Below are 21,292 nucleotides of genomic sequence, written 5' to 3' on the forward strand. Positions count from 1 at the left end.
AAATAGGAAAAATTGGGCAAAGAATAAGCAATCCTTATGCATAAGATGTTATTTGTGAGGCACTTTAATTTTACTGAAAGAAGTCATTAAATTTGGATTGCCAATACAAATATGATTATATATGTTTTCTAAATAAAATGTTATTATGTTGCAACTGAACTCATCCATTTATTGTTTGTTTACCTAATGCTCAAACGCATGTTTTATTCATAGATGTCTGGGAGAAAAAAAATTTTGCTTGATAATCACACCAAGCATATTTAACAAAAGCAATTCTCCTTTTATTAGTGAACAAGTTTAAGCAGAATGATTTCATTTTTTTTCCATTTAGTTAATTCAGACTTGCAGAATCCCCAGTATACAGCTTTTGTTTCTCCCCTTGCTGCCTTTTATGTCTTTAATATATGCATGCCTATCCACTGATGGGAAAATATCATTTCCTGCAACTCTTCCTTTTTCTTTCTTGAATATTCTCTCAGTTGATTTCTGGTTTTGGTTAGTTTTCACTACTTAGTTCTGTCAAATCATATAGAAGACAGAGTGAAGCCAAGTAAATAGTTTACTATCCTGTTGAAGATTTTAAACTCTGTTTCATTACAGGAAATTTGAATCCTAAATATATTTATTCATTCCATTAAAAATAAATAATATGTTTGTATTTTAAAAAGAATCAAAAATTGATAGAAAGTAGTAAAGGAAGTGAAGATTTATTAATATTTATGAAATTGTTTTCATTACCAAATAAAACATTTTAGCAAAATGCTTGCAACTTTAGCAAAATTACGATGTATTAAATGTAACAACTTTGTTTATTAAAAAGAAATATAAATGTAAACACTCTCTTAAATGAATTCAGCCCGTTTACAATAGATTTTTTTTCTTACTTAAACACAATATGCAGCTAAAAGCATTTAATGATCACGAAAATTTAAATATATTTAAGTCTCAAAATGTAAAAATGAATATTAATGAATCACATGCAAGAGACTTTTAATTAATTGCTAAACTATTAAAAAGAACACTTTATAACATTGCTAAGAACCTGAATTATTTTGATTCCTGATCTACATAGCTTGGTCATTTTTCAAGCAAAAGAATAATCATAATAACAACCCACATTGCTAAATGAGTTAATTAACATTGTATGACTATAAGGTTTTTGTTTTTGTTTTTAACTGCATAATACTAGTCCTACATAAAACCACTAGCTGGAAACATTCTGAAGTTACATAAGTTTTCTTAACTCCCAAGTTAAATCGGCTCTACCATAGAAAAAGAGTAAAACAATGTACCCCCTGGACATGCTACCCAAAGTGAATTCCAGAAGTTGCTCATAATTGTTTTTTTTTAAGATACTTTTTATTAAAGACTAGCCTTATATTAGTTCTAAAGTTCACTAAACATTAGTTATGTTCTTGTTTTGTAATATAGATAATTTTTACAACCAAAAGCTTAGTTAGCCCGCTTTCTATTAAGCAAACTTCTTCATCGATTTTCTTTAAGCCCTTCATTTAAAAAGGTGCCTTTGTCCTGAAACTAAGCATATGACATTTCTGTCTCTTAAGAAATTTTTTAAAGAACTGAATAACAGCAAGTAAATTCTGTTAGGGACTTTATTCTCTTTTCCTGTATTTGTTCATTTCTTTAAAAATAAAGTAATTTTTAAAGAATTAAAAATGTGGATTTTTTTGTAAGGCTTTCAGATGAATGAGAATTGTGTCTAATGAAGTACCACTGAAGTAAGAGTAGCTGCTAAATCATTATCTGGCAGAAGAATGTGAGTATTATTTTGTCCAAATCAATTATTTTTATCAAATGACTTTTCTGTCTAAATTGTTTGCTTTAAGAAATAATGATGTTAGAGATAAGCAGGTATTTTAATATGCATTTTTAGAGCATTATTATTCCAATTCCTATAAACCAAACTAAATGCAACAGAGCCAATTTCAGGCTGTTCGTTACTGAACTGCTTTTCATTGGAGCAGTGAACGTTTGTAGCTAATGCTCCAATCTTGATGAGCAAAAATACCAGAGTTTAAAATTTTAAGCACAAATAGTACTGTGCATGTAATAGGCTCTTTAGTCAGAAGAAAAATATTGACATCCTAACATAGCCTTTTCCTGAACTTGTAAGATGTGTATTCTAAAGTATTTATCATCAAAGCTATTTGTCTCTATAAAGCAGCAGAAAGAGTAAATTCCCTAACGAGAACCTAGCTAAGAGACACCCTCCTGCAATGAAGTAGATCAAATCTGTACAAAGAAGAGTACAAAAAAATAGTTTGGTGCCAAAGAGAAGATAGTTCTTTGAAACTATTTTTTTTTATTCTACAGAAAAATGTAATGAGTGCTCTAGAAAGAACATGCTTTTAGCAAAAAGCTTTTTTGGGGAACAGGGAGAGAAAAAAAAATCTTGTGTGATGTGAGAGGAGAAAACATACAGACCAAAACAAAACAAACAATAAACAAAAATAGTTAAAACAAACCAAATGTATTTTCTTCTAAAGCATGTTTTCTTTCAGCAAGAGATGACTATAGTCTGAAGAGAAAATTCCTCTCATCAGCGAGTTGTACTTTATAAATACAGGAGAACAAATCGTAGACTTTTTTGGAAGACAATTCTCTTATTAATAGCACTGGTTTCACAGCTATTTTTGCCTCTAAAAAGGGCGCCTCCTGGACATTCACAAATAAGCTTTTTTGAGGGAAAAAAAGTTGTAAAACTATTGCCAAAATGTATATAGTTCTGATTCATGCTAAACATTTTTAACAAACCATTTTACGTGTTTATGTGTTTTGAAGCACCTCAGTGGCCCAGAGCGAGCTCTACCTTTAATGTGAGAAGACAACATAACAAAGAATCTGTCACACAGACACAGACACACACACCCACACACACACACACACCAAAATGGAAAAAAAAAAAAAAAGGATGCAGTGGGCGGGAAGAAAAAAACAAATGTTACTTATAATGAACAGATTATGAACTTCATAAAAATATGACAAAAGCAACATTTTTGCCCTAGTAAAATAATTTCTGATGTCGAAAAAATGAAACTAAAGTAAAACTTCTGAGTAGAATCAAGCATTGAACAAATTGTAGAAAAGTAATAGTGTTAAATATTGTACATTCTTTTAAGACTTCTATGATACAGCTGTTAATATAGTTAACTTAGTTCAATATTGTGTTAATATGAAAATAGCTATAATATAGTACTTAGTTATTTGTAATATAATAATCATTCATAATATATGGCCCAACAGTCCAGGAAAAGCCAGCCCAGTTATCTTTTACAAGTACTAACCACACATAAATCATATAACAACTCAAATTCATGCCCTAAATTTTATTTTCAAAAATTGGTATTTTTCTCATATTCAAATGCATACAAAATTAAAACAAAAATGTAAGATTAACACAAATAGAACAACCTTTGGGGATTTTCAAGATCTTATTTTCCTAACAATAATAACTAACTAAAAATAATTATTAGTAAGAGTGATTGAAATATACATTCTATATTTTAATGACTCAAATATTTATTTCTACTCCTTTTTGCATCAAGACTGTGGGAAATTTTTATTATAGCGATCAGATGGTGCGCTGATGTGAGAAATGTTGCAAAGCATCCTGTTGATTGCTTCTAATTAACTGCAATGCTCTTGTGTTCTCAGTTTTAGCCAGCCCACACTACACAATGCCTTTTATTTTGCTTTGAATGGATTTTTAGTTAAAAACAGCTGATCTCAATATCCACAGCATTTTGGCTTTTTTTTTTATCTCTTAACATTTTCATGGAATATTTTCTTTTCAAGTTTAAAAGATAAATTTGAAAACATTTCTAAAGCATGAAGTATAATCAGTTAAATTAACAGCACTCGTGTGGTCTTTCACATGTATTTTGCATGTTCTATAGTACGTGATTACATTCTCAAACCACATTTCAATTCCCCTTTAAAAGTTATACATCTGAGTGATAGTTTAAGAAGGCAAATCTGAAAAGCAGTTTAGAGCATGCGACTAATTTTTAATTTTAAACATTTTTGTTAGCAGACTACTAAATAGAACAGAACTGAAACACAGGACCACAAGCAAGGGATGGAAAGGATTTCAGAACTAAAAGTATTAAACAAAATTCTTTGCACTCACCTTTCTCTGATGATTTAAGCTTAAGCAGCCCTGACAGAGAGAAGTCATGAATTTTCATCAACTTCACACATGTCATACATTTAAAAACATTTTGATTTGCCCTGGGACCCCTGCATGTCTCTGAAGCACAGTAACAGTGCTGTGCTGTTTTGTAGGTACAAACCCTATGAACTCCCAGAGCTCTAGAAGATATATTACCAATGTAAACAGCCTCTTAAGTGAAAAAAAAAGAGCATTAAATAACACGAAGTTTCCAAGGAAATGGCAGAATTTAAAATAGAATATTACTAGAAACAGTGCACTTCCTATAATTTTAAGTGCCAACTTTATCCATACACTAGCTTTCTAAGAACATATCCTTTTCTGACCCAAGAAACAATCATTTTGGAAAGGAAAATTTATAACTTAAAAATTAGTTACTAATTTGGTCTAATAGATGTTGAAAGTGATTAAATAGTCCTCTTTTTGTGCATATGAAGATAAAATGTGACTCATGCAACTAGAAACGCCTAGTTTCAAAACGGCTGCCAACATCCTAATACTTCCAGGAGAAGGCTAAGTACACTAAGTATAGTGCAATAAAAACAGAATGTCCTGGGATTATCTTCCAAATACTTCTGTCCCTCTTAAAATTGTGAGAAAACATAAAGACAAGGTAAGAAAGAAACGTTAGGAGAGATTAACAAGTGCAAAGTTGCAAATCATGTAACGATAAAAATCAAGTGGCATTTCAAATAATTTACACTGTGCCCCTCAGCTTTACAACTGAGGAAAATGAAGCCCAAAGAGGTAAAATGACTTCCCCAAGGTCTTACAAAGACTAAGATATAAAGCTCAATTAGAGGCAAGTGTCTTGACTTGTGGTAGCACACTTTCTACAACACTACACAGCCTTTCAATACAGTGACAGAAATGTCAGCTCAGGTGGATGTCAGTCCTACAGTAAAGTAAAACAATGAGCAATGCACAGGACATACAAAATTAATTTGCAATATTTACTCAGTGGGAACAGTCATTTTCCTTAAAAAGATGCCTCTTGGAAAATATCTTTATGCCTTCCTTTTTGCCAGGGTTTAAGGATTTGTACCTATTTAATAAAAGGTAGTTCTCTTTAGCACTCTTACACCAAGCGGGCAGGTAAAAACAACCACCAAATAGTCCCATTGTCACTAATTTGTCCCTTTTAATCCAGTCTCTAATCTGCTGACTGCATGGTCTTTCTAAAATGCACATCTGATTATGTTTGAATTTTTTCAGTGCCTTTCCATCTGCTGCAAGATAAACCTACACTTCTTAGCCTGGCATTCAAGGGTCTTCAAAATGTTTTGCCCATAGCACCCCTTCAGTTTTACTCCCAACACTCTCCTCACAGTTTCTCCTCCAGCAATACAATCCAGGTATGATTCCCTGAACAGGACATGCTTTTCACTGCCTCTGGGCCTTTGCACATCCTTTTTCCTCTACCCGGAATACCTGATAAAACCTTGTTTCTCCTTCAGGATTGAATTCAAGTGTTACCTTTTCTCCTTCTGCCAAATATAGATGCTTCTTCCCTCTGGATCCCACTGCATGTTGCACAGACTTCAGATTACTCCACTCATTGCATTGAACTGTGATTGTCTATTTTCATGCTTGTCTCTCCAAACACAGTGTCTTTGGGGTTAGAGACATATCTTTTTCTGCATGCGTAGAACTTTGCCTGATGTAAGTGAATCTTTACTGACTGAATAAATAAATCAATAAATAGGCCATATCATAAAATATTTATGTCTTAGGGTGATACTGCCTAGTTCTTCTGTATAATGTCTAAGCTGGATATGCACTGACAACAGGATATTATATCAACCTCTGTTTTTGGTTTCTATCAAAAAAGTATAATTTTATAAATACTCTTCCACTATAGTGAATTGACTTTGTTATGAACTTGGTGATGAAATACCAAGTCCTATCTATATGTGAATAAAACAGAGAATTTTTGGGAGAGCAATGGGTCATCATTGTTCCAGACACTGGTAAAGAACATTTCCTTTTAGGAATCCATTTCTTGTTAGAAACAAAAGTTGAAGGATTAGCTGTAACCCACTAAGAGTGTAAATGCATATTTAAACTGCATATAAACAGGAAGCAATATCTGTATCTTCGTGCCAAGTGAGTGCTTTAAAAGAGGATGTTTGATCTTAAGTAAATGGAATTTAGATTCGAGATTTAACTTATTTAGGGTTCTGTTGCTGTTTGACTCCTTCCAGTCTTCTTAATTTTTCTGAGCAAATGCTGCTGAGGTGCAAATACCGCCTAGGGAGCCTACTCAGCTGAAGCCAGGGACATCCTTGCTATATAAGCACTCATTTCCACTTGAAATAATATCCTCATACTCATTGATGAAAGGTCTCACATTCAAAATGGAAAAGAATCTGCCAGTATAGTCTTTTCTTAACAGGTATGTAATCTTGAACCAGTCCCCAAATCAATGAAGAGAGATTCTAGGAGTTGTTTGGGCCAACACAAGGCATAGTGCATCCCAACTCTGAAGCTACTTCCAATCTTTTGATTCCTCCTGCCTTCACTCCACTGGTTCCATTGTGCCCCAAAGCTATAGTCCCTAATCAAATGTGAGAGGTGCTCACTAAGGAATAGAAGTTGGGAACACAGCAATAGTAGCCATCGCTCTTGCATAATAGATTCCTCTTGGCCATTCCGTAGAGCAGCCCTATGTGGCATTATCATTAACAATCAACATTAGTTCTTATATTCTTTTCTAGTAGATAAGACCATACTGGCCAGTTCCCACTCCCACTCCCAAAAGAATGATAGGATTTGTAACCTTCTGTTTCCTTCACCACTTCAGAAGATGGCTACACTTTAGAATTTTAAAGGTCTCAAGAAAGATAAGTATGCCATAGAAGTTTAAATCTGGAATGTAAAAAGAGATTAACTCAAAGGACTTTCCAAGTCATTAATTTTTAAGGTTCATTTTGTGTTACATCTAAGCTTTGGGGGTTTTTGTTTGTTTTAAACATTACAGTATTACCTCAAACAGTTTTCATTTCAATAGGCAGGGAAATCTTAAGAGATTCTTCTCTTGCTAACTAGCATAGAATGGGGCCGCTTTTCTGTCATTTTAAGTCAAACCCATCGAGAATTTTAACAATTTTTTATTCACATAAATAAAGAAAAATGTTAAGACTCCTTTACCTTTATATTTTTCACATCAGAAAAGATTACACGGTAAATAGTGAAAGTGTTTCATGAATTCATTTGTTCAGCAAACTTATCAAACTATCGTGTGCAAGGCACTATACAAGATACTGACTAACCCACAGATACACAAAGAAAAAAAAGAATATGGTTGTTTACAGCTCTAAATTTAAGAATGTGAAATGGTGACCACTATCAAATCACAGAGACTTGGAATTTCCTTCTGTTCACTTGCTATCTTTTCTTTTAAAAGAAAAACTTCTTTGGCAGAAAGTATTAGTCAAGATGGAAAATGCTCATCAGCATAAATTCCAACTTTATAACTTAATAAGCAAGAAAAAATATATCTGTCTTCAAATTGGATGTGGCCATTTGAAAGTTCTTCACAAACTTGTAAAAGGACATAGGCTTTGGTTTTCTTGAGGGTCTGAAATGAATCCATTACATTAAAATGGCTCTTAGTAGCAAGAGCAAATAATAATTTGCATTATAAGCTAATAAAATGGAGGGTTAGGCATATTTGTACAAGATCCTTTTTTATTCACTTTTATAGATATTCTCTCCCATTCCTGCTTCAATGAACTTGGAAGATTGTTCATCACTCACTATTGTTTAAATTATAAGGCACATATCTGCCACCTGGTTTTTAAATTTTTTTCCCCTTTGGTAATGTAGATGAGTAATGTCCATCTCCATTCTTTAAGAATACACTAATGTAATGATGGTATAATTTTGGGAGAAAAAGTTAAATTAGTTTTTTTATATCTCACATCTAGGAACCTGACATATTAGAAAATATAATATTCTTCAAAAAATACACTTTGCTAGCCTTTATGAACACTCATACTTCAGTGAATTGTACCTTTCTGTTCAAAAAGTGCAACAAGGCCTCTCCCACAAGCAAATCCCCTGAAGAAAACCTCACTGATGAAGTCAGTCTACTTACTTTTTCATGGTACCTACGAGTAAAAGTTATGGCTTTATCTCAATCATGATAGTTAATCTAGATCACAAAGCTACTTCCAATTTAAAAGTATGAGAAAAGAGCCTATCCTGCCAACAAAGGGGACCCAGAAAGTCTTGTTTCACCCATAGATTCTTTTGTGTTAGACTCCTAGATTTTATATCCTCAAGGAAAAGTGCTAATATTAGAGAGATTTTGCTTTTACAATGACCCTGTGTGCCAAATACCTGCTTGTTTCAATTAGAGATAGGAATAAAAAACTATTTTTATATAATATTAGATTTATATAATTTCTCTGAAAGTTGAATGTCTAAATCTTATTAAGTTAGCAATAATTTCTCTATTAAAGCAAACATGAAAAGGCAGAAGTTTGTTCTATTGACAAAAAGGGATAATCTTACAAATTTTATTAAAAGCTCTTGATTCCCCCCCCCCCACTGATAAGGGACACTTTTCCTGGTTTTTGCTCTTGTTAGTAACAAGAATCCTATTTCTATTTATGCCTGTTTCAAAATTGGGACTATCAAGTAATGCACTTACAGCTTACTTTTCAAGGAAACTGCTTGAGAGCTCCTGTATCCATTCCCCTCCCCACCTTTCCCAGTAGTGAATTCCCCCAGAGGGATTTATTACAGATATGAAGTGGAGAATTTAGAAACAGGGCTGATTGGTGGACCCTCCTGCTGCCACTAAAGTTTTCCTGATACCTTCTAGATGCTACTGTAGGATTACGACTGATTCGCTCCTCTCCTTGTCTGCTGGCAGCTAAATGGGAATACTGGCAAGCTGCCAGAAGGGTAGGTAGCCAACCTGCTCACCCTTGATTGTGCCTGCCAGCTTTTTAATAACAGAAGTAGGGTCAAGTAAGTGAAATCACGAACTGAGGGGAGTATTCTGAGAATGCAAAGGCAGTTAATGTCCTTCCAAGCCTCAGATGGCTGGCAACCCTTGGCAGAGTAATCTATGATTTGTGGCACCTGACCCTTCCACTGTGACTGTTATCTGTGTATTCACTAGAAACATATTTACAGAATCTCTCCATTAGCAAAGATGCCTTGTGTGTGATTACCCAATTGTCATGGTCACACTAGGGTTTTGATACAGTTCCTATTCACAAATGAAAAACTGTACTAAACTGCACACAGGGTTGATTTAAAGCAGGGATCTTCAATCAATAGATCAAGACTTCTTTTGGTAGATCTCAAAGAGACTATCACAGTCTTGCTCCCCCTTCTTCCCTACTCCAAGACCACATTCCCACCTCCCCCCAATCCACTGGCAAGACAGAATCTCCCTTATTCCCTTAAGCCCTTACGAATTCTTAATAAAGTTAAGAATAGCTATTAGAATTATCCCAAAAGATGAGCCTGTTTAAAGCAGACTCCACCCCAGAAAATATTGGAAGAGAGCACCATTTGCTTAAATTAGTTTGCACTGCTCACATTTATATAGTACCTAAGCGGCGGTAGAGTACGTTGTCCTCACTTAAAATGTTTTAGCTACGCAGGCAGAGTGAAGTTGTAGGCTGGCTTTCCTTCGTTCTTATGGAATCAAATATAAAAAACATTAAAAAAAATTTTTTTTCTCTGACATGAGTGACAATGAGAACACTTGCTACTAAAAAGTTTATTAGGAAGTTTTAAAAGTGGCATCTTCCCTTCCCCCTCAAATAAATGGCATTGAGGTCCTCCCGTGCCAGAATATTTCTCTAGTTTACATCCTATGTTGGCTCTCACCTTAGTATTACTCATAGAGGCGAAGCAGTATTTTAGGGAACCAAATCAAACTCACTAGGACCCAATAAGTGGTCATGAGTCAAAATGGACAAACGATGACCAAGGGTCATTGTCATTATGTGTCTCCCCAATGAGATCCTCCGAGAAAATAAAAGTAACAAAGTCGCACGAGATAAATAAATGAAGGCGATAAACTCACCACAGATCAAGCAATACTACTAAGGTGACCTGACTTGACAGTTAGTAACCGCAGGCGACCCTTAGGAATTGCATCGGGGTTAAATGCCCTGAGAATTGCCGAGATCCTGACGACCTGGGCCACTGACCCTCCGCAGCCGGTCAGACGGCGGCGCACAGAGGCCGGCGCTCTAGGCCGCTGGGGCCTGGCGAGGAGAGGCTAGAGGCCGGCCCCGGGCGCTCAGGGCCCGTAGGACCGCCGGAGCCAAGCCGCTCGAGGCCCAACTCCGGCCGGTCCGGCACCCGGGCAGAAGACGACCCCGCAGAGGTGAGACCACCTCCCCCAACCTCCTGGGGCGGACTGTGCGCGCAGCAGGCCGCAGGGCGGAAGCCAAGCCCACGTGGAGGCCACACTGAATCCTAAGGGCAGCTCCGGGACGGACGCCGCGGTCCAGCTGACCGGGTCCCGGCAGTCGCCCTGCGGCGGGGCGGGCGCCAGGCGCCTTAGAAGAGAATCAGCCGCAGGAAGCCAGACGCTGGACGGGCGCCCACTGCCCGGAGCCCACGCACGCCGCGTGGCCAGCGAGAGTGGGAAACCTCCGCGCTGGAGCGGGACGTAGGCGCTCTGTCGGGGACTTGGGGACTCCCGGAGCTTGGGCGCCCCTAGCAGCTGGGAGTCATCTCGACGCATTTCTTCCCAGGCGACCTGAATTCAACCCTTAAGAAGATAGATGCTCCAGACATTAGCGAGTAACAGGGAAAGGGGGAAAAAGAGAGAGAGAGACAGAGAGAAAGAGTTATTTAAATGGGGGAGGGGCGGGCGGGAGGAGTAGGAGGAAACCTTACAGGAAAGAAATCCCCATCACCACCAAAACCGTTTCTGAGAAGTCCTGAGGTTTTGCGCCTGGAGATTTCACTTTAAAGGCTGAAAAAAAAATATTCCTCTGCTTTTAATTGAAGTAAACAAAGTGCAACAAATCCTAACTCAAATATGATTGCAGTGAGATTAGGGTCTAATTGCTTAGGGTTCAGGTGGAATCTGCGGGCTAAATCCTACAGGGCCAATCTGAATTTCACAATCATTCTGTCAAAAGGAGAGCGATGAGAGCCCACACGCTTCCTAACAAGTCATTTTTAACAGTTACAAGCTTCACACAAAGACCACACAGGGCGCCTAAGAGATGCAAATCTAATCCCTGGTCATTCTACAGGCCTTCAACAAAGATGTGCTAAACCCTAATAGAAAAGAAATCAGTTCTCTGTCACCAGCCCCTAGTAAAATCTATTAGAGAATGGACAGAGCCTCATCTACAGCAGTTGCTGCAAAGGTTAAGGACAAGTACAAATAAGAGGGACCCAGTTTTGTTTTCCGTGTGAAATATCGGGAGAAGCTAACCCCAAATGAGTGACGGGATTCGATCCGTGGCTTCGCATTCATTTCAACGCTAGAAAAAAGTAAACACACACATTAAGACTTTTGAAGACTCCGTTTCTGAATTTAGGAGAGATGAAACAAATTCCCCCAAAGTTGAAATCTTTGCCTCCGAAATTACCGAAGAATATAAAGGGGAAAGAGAGGCGATTGCGCGGGTCCAAGAAGGAGGATTCGGGCTTCTGGACCCGGCGGGGCTGACGTCGCGCTGCAGCACCCTTTGCTGAGAAAAGCCCCGTTAGCGGAGACACCGCCGGGCGGGGACTGGAGCTGCGCGAGGCCTCTTGCAGCTGGGGCGGAGCGGTGGGCGCCGACCGCAGGAAGTCTGGACCGCCGCCCTCCCTCCCCGACCGGCCGGCATTCGCTCCGGGTCCCTCTCCCGGACCTCACCCTCGGCCTGTGCTTCACAAGTTGAGAAGCTTCTCAGATGTGCCCTTCTGCGGTCACCACCCAAATGAAGTCCAAATCAACACCTGTGTCATGCCGGGGTAGTAAATGGGTTAATACGTTGCAGCTAAAATATATCACAGAGCGTGTGAAACTCCCAAGAAAGCAAGGGCCCTGGGGCTCCAGGCCCCTTGGAGAAACCCCAAAGTGGCTGGGAAAGGGAAGGGGGCGGTGGAGGGAAATGACCGGCCCTGGAAGGTTGTGTGTAGTTTTTTGGGGGGTGGGGGGGATTCCCTTCTCCCCGCAGAGCAGAGGCCCGGCGACAGGGCAAGCCTGGTCTCCTCCCGTGCCGCAGCCGCGGGACCCAGAGGCTGGGAACGCCCCGCGGAGCCTGACCCTCCCGGGGAGCGGGCGGGAGGAGAGATTCCGGCTCCGCGGAGGGATCTCCGGGGCAGCCGTGGCCCCGCCCGCTGCGCGTCCGCAGAAGGATGGGGCCCGACTGGGTAGCGGGGAACCGGGCGCCTTCTCAGGACCCGCCTTCTGTCATGGGAAGCTGTACGGGGCCCGAAGATGAGAGCTGGGGGGGGGGGGGGGGGCGAGTTCGGCTCTTAGTCCCAGTGGAATCGCCCTGCCATTTTCCCAGGCAGCTGGGGCTCCCTCCACGTGGTACCTCCTTCGAGGCCGCGCTGGCGGGGACAAAAGAGGGCGCTGTCCAACAGCCAGGGTCGGAAAAGACCTAGAGTCTCCCCTTTCTCTTAAGGCCCCTCTCCAACTGCAGGGAGGAGGGGTGGGGCACTTGTTCGAAAGAAAGGATTTTTGTCTGTTTTTCCCGGAAGTTTCCAGGAGCCACTATTTCTTCTCCCAGGGCCTTCGCCCTCTGCCCCCAGGCTCCGCTGAATTTTTTCCTTCCCCAAAGTGTAGAGCCCAAATGGCCAGGCTGGAGTTTGGAGGCGAACAACAACAGTTCCTGGCCCCTCAGCTCCCTAGCCCTTTAATTTGCTCCGGCATAAAGTTTCTATTCTTAATGTCTAGCAGGAGGAAAGTAAGAGGTTGCTAGATTTGCCTCTCAGTTCAGAGACAGATGACCATATACACATCTGCTTCCTCCTCATCCCTTTCTATGCCTGTCCAGGCCAGGCATATGTGTTAGGTCGGGGCTGTATTCCTTACTTCGCATCTATTGACATTAATTGAATTTCTCTGCACTGCTGCCTCTCTTTGCTTCTGTCACTTTTTTCTCACTAGTCCTCTGATAGGCTGACCTTGGTGGCTCACTGGTCCTTTCAGCAACACCTCTCCACACCACCACTACCACTGGCCTCCCATATGGGCTTTACTGGCTTTCATTCTATATGAGTTAGTGCATCCACTTTGTTTTCCCTTTAGCGCCGACATGATTAGGAAAATGATACCGAATTGCCTTGGAAGTATGACTGCAGCTGTGAGGCTGGAATTGGACAAGCAAGCAAGTAAAACATAGGTGTTGAAATGAAGAAATGGAAAATGAGTGGGATGAAGTAACAAATAAAAAGTAGATGAAGGAGTCACATCAAGCTATAAATACAAGAATATAATGCTCCCGTAGGTGATCTTTGGCTCCTAATGAAGGTGTCCCACATCTGCCTTGGGAGATAGGGAGAGGGCTCCCTGAGGAAGGCAGACTGAGGTTTCTTCTCCCTGATTAGGATTGCTCCTGAAGACGTGGACCAGCAATCCCCAGCCTGTGTGGTTTTGGTCTTCAGGGAGATCCTGGAGAGTGGGAAGAAGTCACCACACATCAGCCACCACTCCTAGAAATGGCCACATAGTCACCATATCTCTGTGGAGCTGTCAGGTGGCTGGGACTTCCTGCCCTGGGAACCTGCTCTAGCTCTCTGCTGCTCTGGGACACATCCCTGTGCACCCTCTCTGCCTACCCAGCCAAGACTAAGCCGGGTCCTGTCCTCATTTGGGTGAGCTAGCTCCCCTTTACCCTAGCAGGTTGGGTCCCACTGGTCCCAGTCTCACCCTCACCTCCTGTCAGTTTTAGGAGTTCTGTGTTCCCCGTCTGCAGAAATAGGGAGCCTGAAGGCTCCCTGTTGTGGGAGGCCTGACCTTCCCACCTGCACCCAGGATGGATTAATGCCTCAGGACCACTCACTCCGCTTAACCACAGAATGAATTCTAGAGAGCGGGGGGGGGGGGGGGGGGGGGGGGGGGGGGGGGGAGTGCGTTTACAGCTGGGGTGTGTGCGTGTGTGTGAAAGGTGACTTTAGATCTTTATGGTCTCTGTAACTTGACATCTGTTAAAGAGAACATCGGGGGGGCTTTTAGGAAGAGTTTTGCATTAGATTGAGCAAGCCGGTGGAAGCTGTGCAGATCGTCCCCACCCCCTACCCCCCATCGATTGGTTCTCCTGAGATCTTCTCAGAGGTGAAAATGCTTTGCAAGGGCGTTTAAAAACACAACGCCTGCCTAAGAGGCACTAACTTGAGGAGGTTAATAAATTATTCCCTTTTGAAATAAAAATGGAATCGGCATTAAGCACATACTATTATTAGACTGGGTTTCTGCCTGCCAGAAAGTTTGTTAGATGTTCGTATCTAGGCAGAGGCGGAATCTCTCTTTTCCGTAGGAAAACTCGTTAGGGAAACAGCAGCAGTTCGCTGGCTTTGTTTGATTTTGTTTATCCAAATAAAGATTGTGTTTTCAGATCGTTAAAAAAAAATCCCTTCAGGTTAGGGTTTTGATCATCATCGTGACCCAGTGAACTAATTATCTGTATATTCTGGGGTCAAACTTCACGGGAAATTTCTACTTATCCTCACACCAGACTTCTTAGTGTGGTCTCCAGAAGGGGTTAGGAGCCTGTCGGCAGACAGCTCAGAGTATAGGCTGTTCCCAGCGTGAACTGAAAACGGGCTGGAGAGTCACCTGCTAGCCTTGCCGAGGGTGGGGGGTGGGGATGGGGGGTTCGAGAGGTTGGGTGGGAAGAGAGCGCGTGGCCGCAAGCTGCGCGTGGGAGGGAAGACCTCGGGTGGGCGGGGTGACGCCTAGGACTGGGGTTAGAGCGGGAGGCCGAGGGGGTGGGGAGTGCAGAGGCCGCGGGCAGGAGGGGGGAGGTCGCCGACAGCTGTTACACTGGGTTCTAGAAACCGAAACTTTTTACGACGAAAGACCGTAAAATAGCCGGAGATTTTAAGTGTCCACATTTGCAGCTGGGTCGCCTGACAACAAATTTGAAACCGCGGGGCCGCTAGGGGCCCTTAGGTCTTTGGCGGTGCAACTGGGAGGCCGCGGAGCCGCCCGTAGGGCTTCGGTCACAGCTCTGCGCCCGGGCCCCGCAGACATCCTGCTGGTCCCCGAAACACCCCGCCAGGGCTTCACGACTCCAACGCGCGAAATTTTAGCCCCGAGCAACCTCTTCTGGCGGCCCTTCCTTTAAAAACAAGTTTGAATTTCACATCAAATCTTTTGCCCGTCTACTCTTCACTAAATGACTATCAATCAGCAACGAGAGGAAGCACAAACATGGTTTCTCTCTCACCTTTCCTGCTGTTTCTTTCCCCCCTCCAACCATGGAGTCTCAATTTTCTAAGCAATTAAATTATATATACAACAGGAATATTCGATTTCAAATACACCGGGACTAAAGCCTGATGCATACGGCCTGAGGCTAGAAGAAAATATTTAGTGCTTGCCTGTAGATTCTGTCACCCATCATCTGCTCAGAAAGCGCTCTGTATCTTTCAGCGTGTCCGGCTCTTATGATTGCAAATGGCCCTGTTTTCAAATGGAAATAAGACTTGCAAACTGATTATGTGTATTGAATCGGAATCACTCCCTAGATCCTCTTGTTGAAAATGTATTGGAAAAAAAAAAAGGATGATGGCTGCAGACCTCTGGAACTGGCTCCCCTTCTTCTCAGGGAGGCCGATCTATTTTGCAACTTTTTGCCTTTTGAGCTTGTTTCAGCTAGGTAATTATGTTCCCATTGTGTTACACTCCAGCCAAGAGGTGGGACACACATTGCCTTTCAGCCGGCCCCCCTGCCCTACCCACCAGTATCACCCACTAAAAATCACATACAGTACACACTCATCCATCTGCCCCAACCCTTGGACCCAAAGGCCAGTATGACTCAGCTGTCAAAAACACCAGCAGAACTCCACACACTGTCACCAGGCAGTGTTCCTCTCTTCTCCCTTCCCCTCCTTTCCAGTCCCCTCTCCTTTCCTCTTTTCTCTTCTGTGCAGAACCACACACACACACACACACACACGCACACACAACCCTCCAGCTTCCACAGAACCTAAGTATTTAGCTCTGTTGAGAATTTTCAGTAACCAATTTAGGGTTGGTATGGCATACGGTTGTTAGAAAACAGTTCATACCGGAAAGTTAATATCAACTATTAGGGATGCCTGAAGCTCCGTGTATGCTACCATAGATCTCATAGATGTTCTCTTTAACCCATCCAGGGCTAGATTATGGCTATGGGTTGACTTTTTGTGGAATATTTCCAAAGATTCTCCCATTGGATTTCAGTACGAAGCCAACGTGAAGTGCACATAGATAACTGAACTCTCCCTGCTATGTGAATTGTATATAATGATATGCTGCGGTACTTCCAAAGTTTACTACACCCAGGCCTCAGTCTCAGCAGTCCTGCCAGGAAATGGTAATCAACATTTCAGTTCATAGTGCAGGTTAGTGAGTAGTAATGAACTGGCTACAACTTGTGTCTACCCTGGCTCGGGATGGGGATGTATGCTCTGTGCATGCCTTTGGTGAAAGAGTTGCAATTCTTTCTGAAGCACACTCAGAAGGGGAGGAGGAAGCCGTCACTGCCCAGCTCCGCACCCACCCCACCCCCACCCCCCATTAGTCCCCACCCAGAAAACAGTGCCTTGCAGACCTCAAGGCACCGTCGAGTGGCCAGGCGGGGAGAGTGGTTTAATCCTCTTTGGCTTCAGAATCTCCTCTGAAAAAGCCTGTCGCTCCAAACCTGTTTAGAAACCCAGTGCTTTGGGGGCGCCCGCGGGGACCCTAACCATGCCGATTTGCTGTATACATCAACATAGCCAGATTCGTTAAACCATTGACCTGTTCTCCTAGGTTAGAACAGAGCGAACAGCCAGCTCGGAGGAGTCAGCTCCCAGTCCTCTTCGTGTCATTACGGTAATTCCCAGGTTTACATCTGCGCGCGCGCACTCAGCTGTGTGTGTGCCGAGGAGATCAGGTAAATCGGCAGCGCGCGAACCAAATAAACCCTTGTTTTCCTAGAGCTTTGGACACCTTCGAGCAGCAGTATTGAGAGGGGAAATGCTAGGCAAGGTGGAGGCCCTACCATCCTGGGTGATTTTCCACAGAACGGCTCCAGGGCAATAGTGACTGGGGAAGGGTATCCAAGCACACTTTTCATTGCCTAACATCTTTGATTTTGTAGAAATGACATTATCAACAATTGCTGAAAACCCTAGAAATGCAATGTTTGACCCTCTACCAACAGCCTGGTGGTTACTGACAATTATTGACAATTTCATCTAGCAAAGACAGGATTCCTGGAAATGTAGGAAATGGAGGGAAGGAGAAAAAGTTGGTCTTTTTCCTTGTTGCCGGACTACACTCAGACCTGCCCTCTTATTTCCACTACTCTGTGAAGACCAGAGTAGGAGGGAAGTTTGCTACAAAGGAGCGGCAGAAACATTTCCATTTGATTTTGTTAGCTGGCCAATAGTGTTCATACTAATGATATCTATTAGTGGATAATGGAGATGTGACAAACGATAATTTTTCTAAAAGATTGCCTCAAGAAGTCTCATCTACAGCTGTGCGTCTCAGACAACAAGTTCATTTTCTTTAAGAACAAATTTTAATATTTTCCCCAAACATAATTCTCCAGAATTTTGCATGAAAATAAATTAATATTCCAATTTAAAATGGATAAAGCTGAAGAAAGTTTTTCTTTACTCGTATAATTTTTTTAAGGGACACTCGGTTTTATGTGAATCTTAATTGAGGCAATGAATGCATTCAACTTTTTTGCATCTAACAGTTTCCATAAGATGCCCTACTGAGAGAATCCTACATTAAGTTTTTTTCTATTTTAATACCTTCTAAAATAGATATATGAGATAGATACATATGTGTATACTTCTATAATGCATACAAAGACAGATGTCTCTATGCAACCATTTATACCTACATACAGAGTTGGCAGAATCAGATGTGAATATTATGTTGGAGGAGAGTCCTCTTTAACAAGACCTATTGCTTGCAATTAAAAAAAAATTGTTTATTTGCATTTCAAGTAGAGCAATAACAATAATCAATTTATATTGCAGTGTCCTGCAAGTAACTAAAAAAATAAATAGAACAGGAGAATGGATTTAAATCTCATCCTTTCCAAAACTTATTTACAACTCAGCATAACAAAGACAATAAATGTTTAAGAAGCAGAGATCAAATGGGAAACATGAAATAAGAAGTCTGGGGCCATGCCTAGATGCCCTCCAAGTACGGTATTAGGTCACTATCAGAGAGAAACTCAGCCTGCTACTTCAGCTGTGGCTTCAGATGAGGCAGAAACTGTGCTGTCAAGTTGCTAAGCCTGCTTCTCCTCTGCTCCTTTGAGAACCATCAAGTTGAGAAACACAACTACGTGGGAAGAGGGAGCATGCACGCCCTGGGCCTCCCTTTCAATAAAACACATTCTTCCCACTACTCTTATCCATACCCAATATATCCAGCCACTTGGGTGGACAAACTTGCCACAGAGGGCAACTGGAGATAGGACACTCCTTCCAGAAGCTCCTGGCCAAAGCAGCGCAAGAAAATTTTCTGCGCTCCTAGTGGAGGAGGGAGCCCAAATCGAGCCCCACAAAGGGTGGGCCTTGAGCTGAAAAGGACCCAACTACACAACCACAAACACACCAGTCAGGAAGTCAGGGAGGGTCAGAGGAAGGTGGTGTCCAGCATCTCTTAATAGGAACCTGGCAGAGCAAAGAAAACATTCAGCTTCATCCCTCCCAACACTCATGTCTGTCACTTTCCTTCCATTCTAAAAGAAAGACACATTTGAAGCAAACAAGCCAGCAAACCATGCCTAAGAGCCATATCATCTCAGATTCACATTTCCCAACAGGCTTTCTAGTTCTCCACAAATAATATCCTCCCGCACTCTGCTCCCAGCTCTAATAATTGGGGGAGGGGGTGAGCCGTGTCTAGAGAGACTGGAGACATTCGATCAGAATTCAAGGCAGCTTCTCACAACTCTCTTGTTTATAGAAAATGAATGTCTGCCTGGCTTGCTTTTAGTTCTGGAAAGGGGTCAGTCTTTATCAGTACGGTTCACACAGATCCTGGATTTTTTTTTCCCTTATCTTAAATTGACCCGCTTTTAAGATAAAGACATAATAGAGAAAGCATTGACCTTACCTGGTCCCTAATGAGTTGGAAGTCAGAAAACCCCGCTCTCATTTCCTCTTATCTCCAGTCGCCTGAGAAGAGACTCGCGCTACCTTTTGTGCACTCGCGCCTGGAGATAGCCCTTCACCGACGCGCATACGCCGGCGAGCGCGCTCGGAGAAGTGTGTGGCCTCAGTATGAGAATTCCTCCCTGGGGTCTCAAAACCCGAGACCTTGATGCCAGCCCCAGGCCTGCCCCTGACCCAGGAGGATTTAAAATCCTCGGAAGGCTCCCGAGCAAGTCTTCCCTTTTGTAAGGCCAAGTCCTAAACAGCGGGAAGGAGACCTGCCTCCTGCGAGGCCCTTGGACTGGAGCGCGCGGGGCCTCCTCCGCCTCCAGGAGTAAGTGCCCCGACCGTTTCTCGCGCGGTCGCCTCGGGCCTGAGTCTGATTTCACTCGAGGGCCCCAAGCTACCTCCCTCAGGGCCAGCCCCTATCCCAGAGCCCCTGCCCGGCTGCTGAGCATTCCCTGCCCCCACCCACCTCCAGGCCTTGACAACTCCAGCTGTACCCACAAGTGTCTCTGTTGGTGGGGGCGGGGGGGGGGGCGGCAGCCGGGTCTCCCTTCTCCCCTGCTCAGAGCATCTCTGGCCGACTCTTCTCGCCTTTCCAGAACCCAGTCCAGTCCCCGGCCTGGCCGACTGAGAGGGCTGCTTTCCTCCCTCTCCGACCCACAGCTCCAAGTTCCCAGGCTGGGGAGGGGGGTGGTGTGCCGCTTTGGGATGCTAAACATCAAACAAGCCAAGCCTGGGGTTTCAGGCCCCAAGCCACTAGAGCCGCTCTCCAGGGCTCTCGAGAAAGTCCCCGTGTTTACTTGGCAGGGTGGGGTGGGGGAGAGGAGGTATGGGGGATGCTGTCTGCAAGATCTCCCCCACTCTCCTCACCCGTCAGGGTTTAGGGATGGGTGGGGTGCATAGGCGGGGGCGCTCAGCTTCTCTGGGATCTTGGGGCGAACTGCGCTGCCCCCTACGTGGGAAAGCTTCCGGCTCATCCAGCATTCAGGGCCAGGGACATCCCCAGAAGGCTGATTTCTCCGGGCCAGAACCTGGGCCAGAGATGCTGGAGACCGAGGGGAGGTCTACTTCAGGAGTAGATGATGACAGGCGTCGCAGAGGCTCTTCGAGATGTGGGCTGGGGAATGTTCCCAGGCTGGGGTCTTTAGCTGCGCCCAGCGCGCACACGTTTCCCTATCAAAAAAGCTTCAGCTTGCGTTCCACGGCTGCTTCCTGAAGTTACTACACTCTCCCGGCCAGAGCGTGATGGATGGAGAGAAGCAGCCAAGCCTCTATTTGTCTCGGTCCCATCCACAGACCCGGCTGAAATCACCTCCTTCCCCCACCCCACACCTGAACAAGTAAACAGACTTCAAACTAAGCCGACCCTAGACGGCAGGGAGAAGAATGTATTTGAGAAAATTCCATCCAGTGTGAGGGTGATAAGGCCGAGGGTACCACAACCCACTAAAAATTGTGACTCTCAGGCGCCTGCTCCCGGCTAGGAGTTGGGGGAGCAGCCATCCTTGCCAGTGTCCTGCCTCGAGCCCCACCTGCTTCCCCTCCCCCGCCCCTGGGGCTTGTGCTGGGCCTGGGGCAGGTTGAGTGGAATCTCCCATCCCCCATGGAATTGGGACCTTAGAGCAAACATCTCCCTGGCAAAGACCCGGCCCGAGCTGTGACTCGACCACCTATGCACCCTGTCCCGGGACCACTGCTGCTCTTTCCAACACAAGTGTTCAAACTTTACTGATTTTTGCTTGTTTACCAAAATGTGAGGCCTGCTGAGATTTTCCCCAACCAGCACAC

At 43.2% G+C, this 21,292-nt stretch overlaps 1 long non-coding RNA gene across 3 annotated transcripts in view; it reads right to left on the reverse strand.

Moving 5' to 3' along the window:
- The window catches only part of LOC109253311 (uncharacterized), a 36,893-nt gene extending 16,978 nt beyond the window's left edge, over positions 1 to 19,915 (reverse strand). For 2 of the 3 annotated variants that reach the window (XR_008417184.1, XR_002074337.2), the window contains exon 1: positions 19,461 to 19,915. This is a non-coding gene — a long non-coding RNA (uncharacterized LOC109253311). Of the gene's footprint in view, positions 1 to 4,150; positions 4,262 to 19,460 lie in introns of those variants that run through there. The other variant, XR_008417183.1, reaches the window with a different exon arrangement.
- Between the last annotated feature and the right edge of the window lie 1,377 nt (positions 19,916 to 21,292).

This window comes from Panthera pardus, unplaced genomic scaffold (genome assembly GCF_024362965.1).
Source record: "Panthera pardus isolate Hobbes unplaced genomic scaffold, ASM2436296v1 HiC_scaffold_24, whole genome shotgun sequence".
Taxonomy (NCBI): Eukaryota; Metazoa; Chordata; class Mammalia; order Carnivora; family Felidae; genus Panthera; species Panthera pardus.